A 7,691-nucleotide genomic window follows, 5' to 3' on the forward strand; every position below is an offset into this window, starting at 1 on the left:
ATATATAGCTCAAAACTAGTGAAACAATTGGATATTATCAATTTTAATGATTAAAATTAAAGGCAAAGGGCTGGGGATTTAGCTCAGTGGTTCTGCTGCCTGCCTCACAAGCACAAGGTACGGAGTTCGATCCCAGGTACCAAAATAAATAAATACATAAAAATAAATAAATACATAAGGCAAAAATGTTCAATTTGAAGTTATCTGGTTTGATGGAAGATACTTTCTCCATCATCATCTTGTTTTTTACTTTCTATTTAATTTAACAAAAGCAACCACCTCTTCATTGTCTTACACTGATATTCAAATGAGTAATCAAAATTGAAATTCTTGAGTATAATCTGTAAGTTATGATCTGATTGTTGAACAAAGAACACTTTAAGTTTTGTGATCTTTTTCATTATATATTTCAGTTTACTTGATTAATTGCACTAATTTTATTGCCAACATTAAGGTAATAAACAATTGTTTGTGATATTTAATTGTAACTATTGGCTATTAACCATTGAAAATGATAAGGGTCATAAGTCCCTTACAGTGTTTGCAGGTAGACATTATTAAAAATGAAATAAAGAAAGAAAAACATCACAATAGCGAAACTTGGCAATGGCTACTTCTTCAAGAGAGATATTGGAAAGTTTCCTTTTTGGGTGATACCAAGTTATATTAGAAAAAGTTTGAAGGAATAAATATTATGAGAAATTTAAGTTTCAGAAGTCTTACCCTTCCTTTTCTGGAAAGACTTATCTTCACATTGAAGCCTAGTTTATACATGTCAGCTTCTTTTATGCCTTTATCACATGGTTCTTGTTTCCTATATTAACAACCTTTAAACCTTATGTATTTATGCATGTATACATGTATGAAATTACCACTTTATTGACCATCATTTGCATTATTAGCCTCTAAGCTTCACAAGGGGATGGGTTTCTTGGTCTCTTATTCATTTTGTATGTCTAAGATACTAGGGAAGGATTTTTGTTTGCTTTGATTCCTGTCTCCAGCACACAGACTACCAAATAGTATAATTACAAATATATTTGTTAGACTTTAAATAGAGTGGGTTCCTGGTAAATATTTCTTGAATGAACATATGAAATTATCCCTATGGTTCAAAATCTTTTTCTGAATAGTGTTTCTAGGTAAAGGTACATCCTGACATTTTTCCTGGATTCAGGTACTGGCAATAAGGTTAGTTCTACAAAGCCCTGCTACAGTCTTGCTCATTTTTATCCTTCTGTACTTTTTCAAAGTATGGCATTCAAAATTCAAAAATTCTAAAGGGACAAATTATTATGCATAGGTATACCAATTTCCCAAATCTGTGCTAATACAAAGGGAAAATTAGAAATTTTTATTACTTGCAAGTAACTTCAAGTATGCTTTAAAGATATTTGCAGATATTTCTAGAATAAAACAGAGGAGGTTCAGGAGCTGGGAGTTCAGCTCAGTGGCATTGTGCCTACCTTGAAAATACAAGGTCCTGAGTTCAATCCCTGGTTCCGGAAAAGCAACAACAGCAAAAACAGAGCAGGATTTTTCAGGAGGGAGTATGGCCCTTGACTTATTTATTGGGATTAGTAAAACTAACTATTCAATATACTCTATTCATAGATAAAAGGAAATAATTTGCAAGAGTTTTTTTCTTTTCCCATTAAGTTTATTGGTACATTTAAGGCAAACGATACAGTTACATTTATCATTGGGATCTTGTACCTTTACCTTTATCAATGTCCTTCAGGGGAGAAGTGGCAAAAAGCAAGTTGAGGCCCTTTGCATACTGAGAGTTTCTATGTAATCAACTGGCATTTTTCATAATTTCAGGAAGATAATGAGCTAAGATGGTAGACATAATAGTGACACTTGTCCTGTTTAATAATTAGTTTTCTAGAAAGAAGAAATCTGAAGTATTTGTTGAAGATAGGACATTAGCTAAGATTACAATCACCTATTTAATGATAGATAAGAGGCTAGAAATCTCACCATCTCAAGTTAATCATTTTTTAAAAATATGCTCCTATTTTCATATTTTCAACAGCTACTGCTTCTTTGTACTTAATGATGTATTGCTTGAAATAGTAGAATGCTGTGGAAGACAGGATATTTTCCTCGCTGGCAACAGTGTGTCAAAAAAAGAAAGAAAGAAAGAAAGAAAAAAGTGAATGGCTAGAAATGTGAATGAGGAAAAATGAGCAAGAAGGGAAAGAAAAACAAAACCAATTTTCTCAAAAAATGACAGGATGCTTTAGTTCCTTTCAACCAATTATGGGCCATTTGCCCACCTAATCCTACTTTCTCTCAAATTCACTCACACTCTTGAATATTTTTGGAAAGTGAAAGAAAAATACATGCTAAATGCACACCCAGTCAAGTTGTATTGATGTTTTGCCCTCTTCATATTTGTAACTGATCTTGGCACCTTAATACAATGATGATAGCATGTAAATCTTTGTGCAATAACCTAGTTAGGGTTCCTACAATAAATAATTCCATTTCCATCACTTTTAAAGCATCACTGCAGAGTGGAACACAGCAATGGGTCCTTATGTTTCTTATTTTCCAGATCAATCTGTTTTTCTCAATTTTAATTTATAATCAGCACAGCTGAAGCTTCCTAATCATATCAGGCATTTCAATCCTTTCAGAAGTAAATCTGATTTAACATCAAGAAGCCTGGCTTGTATTCATGGGGGAGGAGTTTTTCCCCATTGCTCTCCAGAAGTTTTTGGCTGTACTTGGCACATTTACCCAACCTAGATTTATGCCAGTTTCCTAATACTCTGTGGACAAAAATCTCTCCCCACTGATCCAAGTTGTTCACTGTCTATCTAGCTATCCTAGCAGAGAGAGTACCCAGACAGGTGATGGGGAGTTACTTGTATGCATTTCAGTAGAAAGAGAAACACAGAACTAAACCAAAAGGGATATTGCTACTGAAAAAATCCAGAATAAAATTGATGCTTTGAAAGTGAAGATGTACTCACTTTCCAAGAGGTATATGGGGAGGGAAAGACTATAAACTGACCTTCCTATTTTGTTTTGAGTCTCAGAAGAGTTTAATATAATAGATACATACCACTGTTTCTATCTTAAGGGATACACAGTTTTCCAAGAAGGCACTTTGTGGGTATTTTTGGCCTATAAAACAGAGAGTGGATGAGCTTTCCTTGCTAGATGCAGGCTGAAGCTGTGTCAGGCTTCACTAGGCACACAAGGCTCTGATTTTGTATCATTAAAGACTCATTATCTCTTTTAACTTCTGTTGAAAGCATTCATCCATAGCTCTAGCTACTACTGAAACAATAGAGGCTCCTAGCACAGTAATAATGCCTTTTTTTTTGCCAGCTTAAAGAGCCTTTAAACGATGGATTGGCTTTCACAATGCAGAAACAAAAGCTACTGCTCAGGAAAATATGAAAGGTTATTTCTGTAAGTAACTTCAATTTTAAAAAGTGGAGGAAAATCATCTGATGTCAGCTTATCCGAGCTGGGAGTCTGAGTATACCTGAATGCTCAATTCCAACTGGGGAAATATTACATTTTCCAAAGGAGAATGGCATGCCTTGCTTAAGCTTAGCCTCAAAGAGAAAAATTCTTTAATAAGAATGAAACAGGCTTGGTGTATTGATCTTACCAATTTGTTGAGTATTAATATATATTTGTCAGGGAGCTAAATTCTCCATTGAATTCAACAGTGGATTATGTGAACAGTAATTTCTACATTTACTGGCTTTGTTTACACTTTCATTATACCTCTACTGCATTATCTGATGCCTTCATACAGTTTTCAATCTTATAGCCACTTTAATCTCCTCCTGTACTCAGCATATCTGAGTGAGTTTGTTGGCATAAGGGAATTTTGAAGGTTATATTACAGTACATGAATCAACGGAAAATGAAATACACTGGAGACACGATCAGCCAGTTTTAATTCATTGCAGAAAGTTATAGATACCAAAATGCATTTAATGTAATCTGATCTCTTTATTCAGTCCTGAATTTATGAGCAATTCTCCAGGACTCAAATGACAACTTTGTTTTAAAAATAGTAGTCTATATCGAATGCCATTTTAATATATCTCTGACATATTTACATTTAAGGAGTAGGGAAAAGTGGAATCTTTGAACATAAATTTCTCTTTCCAGAGAAAGGAAAATCCCAAGAAAGACGATACTTTTGTTCATTGTAACAATATCTGTCATTATAACATAGGTCAGCTTGGTGATAGCGGTTAAATAAATCCAGCTCATCAGTACAGCTGGTAAACAGATTAGAAGCCCCCAAGATTACTGAGCATTTCATTTTAAGGGGGAGGTAAATAGTGTCATTGTGCTCAGCTCTATAAAAAACATTTATGTCAGCCATCCCGGGCTCTGCCTAGGATGATCAAATGTTCTTGGTTCAGATTGGTCAACAAGATGATATGGGCGGTGGTTCCCACAAAATTTTCCCAGCAGCAACAAGAATAGATGGTTAACATCAGTCAATTGCCAATTGGTTACCACACACGATCCTTCATTCTGGGTCCTAAATTGGTTTTGGTAACTCTGACCCCATCAAAATAACTAGTCTCACTTGGAAAAAGATGGGACAACCCCTTTTTATTCATTTTTGAGAAATCTCCTTTTCTCACCCACACAATAACTGGCACTAGGTTGAAGGACGAATATGTAAATTGTACTTGCTATTTCGATTTCAACACAAAATTTTTAATCTATTCCAAAGCAAATGCAGTTTCCACTTTGTGTCTCTGGAAAACTCTCATTCTTAACGCACAACAGTTACTCAGTTTTATTACATCCAAGGAAATATATCGCATTTAATAATATATTGATAGTATTTTTAACTCCCACTACTGTGGAAATTATTCTTTTTACAAAAATGATACATAGTACTTACAGATGATATGAATTCATTTTATATGGTCATTCTTGGTACTTAGGATTGTATACATATAATTTTTACTAAAGATATGAACTAAATTTTGAGGTTTCAACACAAATTTCATGGAATAACAATATTTGAAGAGGGTGTTTTGAACGGTTCATCTAATAAATCAATTTTGTAATTATAGCTGAATTCTGTGTTATTATAAAGTCATAATGTTCATGATAAGCATTTGTCTAACTGGAATTAGTAAGTTTTTATTCTAAGTAAATTCCAAACCAAACATAGGCCACTTTTAAATAGCCTTATTTATTTGGTTCATTTTAGCCTAGCAAACTAATGAAGTACCTACTCCATTTGAGCACCATATTACTCTTAAAAGTAGATCACAATGATAGTAAGAGCAAAAGGAGATACAATATTAAGAGAGAAGAATTTGTTTTCAGAATCAATGGCCACATGTTCTAAAATTTTTAGTGCACAGAAATCAGAAGTAAAACAATTTATGAGAGTCACCCACTGACAGTCTGTCCAAATAGATCTCTTCCCTCAGAGGGAAAACCTGCTCAGATCCAATTTAAATGAGGTAACAAAAATGGTTTTTACAGTTGTGTTTGAAAGGGTTATTTTTCTTAGACCAGCAAACCTCAGTGTTTGAAAATATTTTTTGATACACAGCTCAAATGTGCCTTACTTGTTTTCTACTGTTACTTCTAATTATTCATCCTCTGTTCCATTTCTTCTCTATTTCTTTCAAAAATGGTTGACTAGCTATACCCTCCTTGTTTCCTCCTATTTGAGCTATATTTATTTCTCTATGATTTCACTATGATTTGACTTCTGTAATCAGAGGCATTTTTCTCATGTTAAACTAGACGTTTTTTAGCAGGATAATGACATGCAGTGATAGTGTTGTAATTATGTTCTTCAACATGGTATGCACGAAGAGTACTTTTTAGCCTTTAAACATTCAGTTTCTAAAGAGGCCAATTCGACATAGCCATTAAATCAAGCACTGAGAGCTTTGGGGGATGATGTGTTGAATTATCTCTTTTTGAAAAATCTATATAGTTTGATATCTTAAGGTACTTTTCAAGTGATCTTCATTTCCTCTACATGTGCAACTTTTCATGATGATGCCAGATTTCTTGAAGACAATGAGAAATGAATCTTATTTGTGCTCATTCCTTTGAGCTGCTGTCTTTCATGACTCTTGTAGGTATTTTAACTGTATTTAAATAACAAAAGCAAGTACTCACATGTTGGATGGAACTGGAGGATATTGCATTTAGTGAAATAAACCAGGCACAGAAAGACAAGTACATCACATTCTCATTTATAGGTGAATCTAAAAAGTTGGTCTCGGAAGGAGAGAGTAGAAGAGTGGTTAGAGGAGCCTGGGAGGATGAGGGGAAGGGAAGATAAAGAGAAAGTTAAAGGGTATAAAGGGCATAGCTGGACAGGAGGAGTAATTTCAAATGTTCTGTATCATACTAGGATAATTATAATCAACAATAATTAACTGAAGATTTCAAAACCACTAATGGAGAAGATTTTGAATATTTTCAGTATGAGGAAATGGTAAAGATCTCAAGTGATAGATGCCAGTTACTCTGATCTCACTACACATTGCATACATGTATTGAAATGTCACACTGTACACCATAAAATTGCCGCTACACATCAGAATATCAGAATGTGTCTTAAAACCCATTTAAAATGTCTTTTATAAATGTATTTATAAATGTATTTTTTAAATGTATTGTTTAATATGAGCGCAAAAAGTATAGTATATGTAACAGAAAATGGAAGTATTACTATCATTGTTGGGTAAAGCAGTCTTACACAAAGATAATTAAATGCCTTCAATTGTCACTAGGTTGTGTTAGTAGAACCTAGGGATGAAATGGTGAAGATGCTATCTGACTTCAAAGTTGATTTCTTTTTCTTCTAGGTAAGAAAAAACGGCGACACTGATGAAAGAGGAATGATTTAAGATAGGTGAGGTCTGTGAGGGGAGGCAATGGGGATGGAGTCTTAGCAATTTAGCAGTAAATATGCCCTTCACTTATGAGAGAGGCTTAGAGCCTTTGTATCCATGTTTGCAGAGTATGGTAGACCCTGTGGTCCACTACAACCATCCTAAATCCCAGAACGGCAATTTCTCATCTCTACTTGTGATGCTTACATTTTTAGAAAATTGCAGATTAAATGATTTCACAATTTCCAATGTACGGGAGACACTTTTAAACAAAATAGATAGATAGATAGATAGATAGATAGATAGATAGATAGATAGATAGAGATACTGCAGATTGAACTCAAAGCCTTCACACTTTAATTGTTTCTAAGACAATGCCTTATGAAGCAAACAAGATACCTTTTTCATAAATAATTGCATATATGACTCTAGGGGTCCTAAGGGATAGATTTTATTTTTCTCTAGAGAAACAGAACCACAAGATCTAGCTAGCTAGCTAGCTATCATGAGGGATTAACATATATTATTATAGACCCAGAGAAGTCACACCGCTTTCTGCAACTTGAAGGCCTCCGACAATATCTTGGTGTAGTTCCAGTCTAAACACAGTCCTGAGACCTGGGAGTGCTGATGTTCAAGGGTAGGAGAAGATAGGCTTAAGTTCAAACACTGGGCTAGTCATTCTTTTCTCTAAATTTTTGTTCCATTTGTCTCCTCAATGGGTTACATGATGCCTGCCCTCATTGGTGAGAGTAATATGATTAGTCAACCAATTGGAATATCCATTTCTTCTGGAAACATCTTAATAGATGCACCCACAAA

The sequence above is a fragment of the Fukomys damarensis genome, unplaced genomic scaffold, assembly GCF_012274545.1.
Source record: "Fukomys damarensis isolate Sample0158 unplaced genomic scaffold, DMR_v1.0_HiC HiC_scaffold_17, whole genome shotgun sequence".
NCBI classification, from domain to species: domain Eukaryota; kingdom Metazoa; phylum Chordata; class Mammalia; order Rodentia; family Bathyergidae; genus Fukomys; species Fukomys damarensis.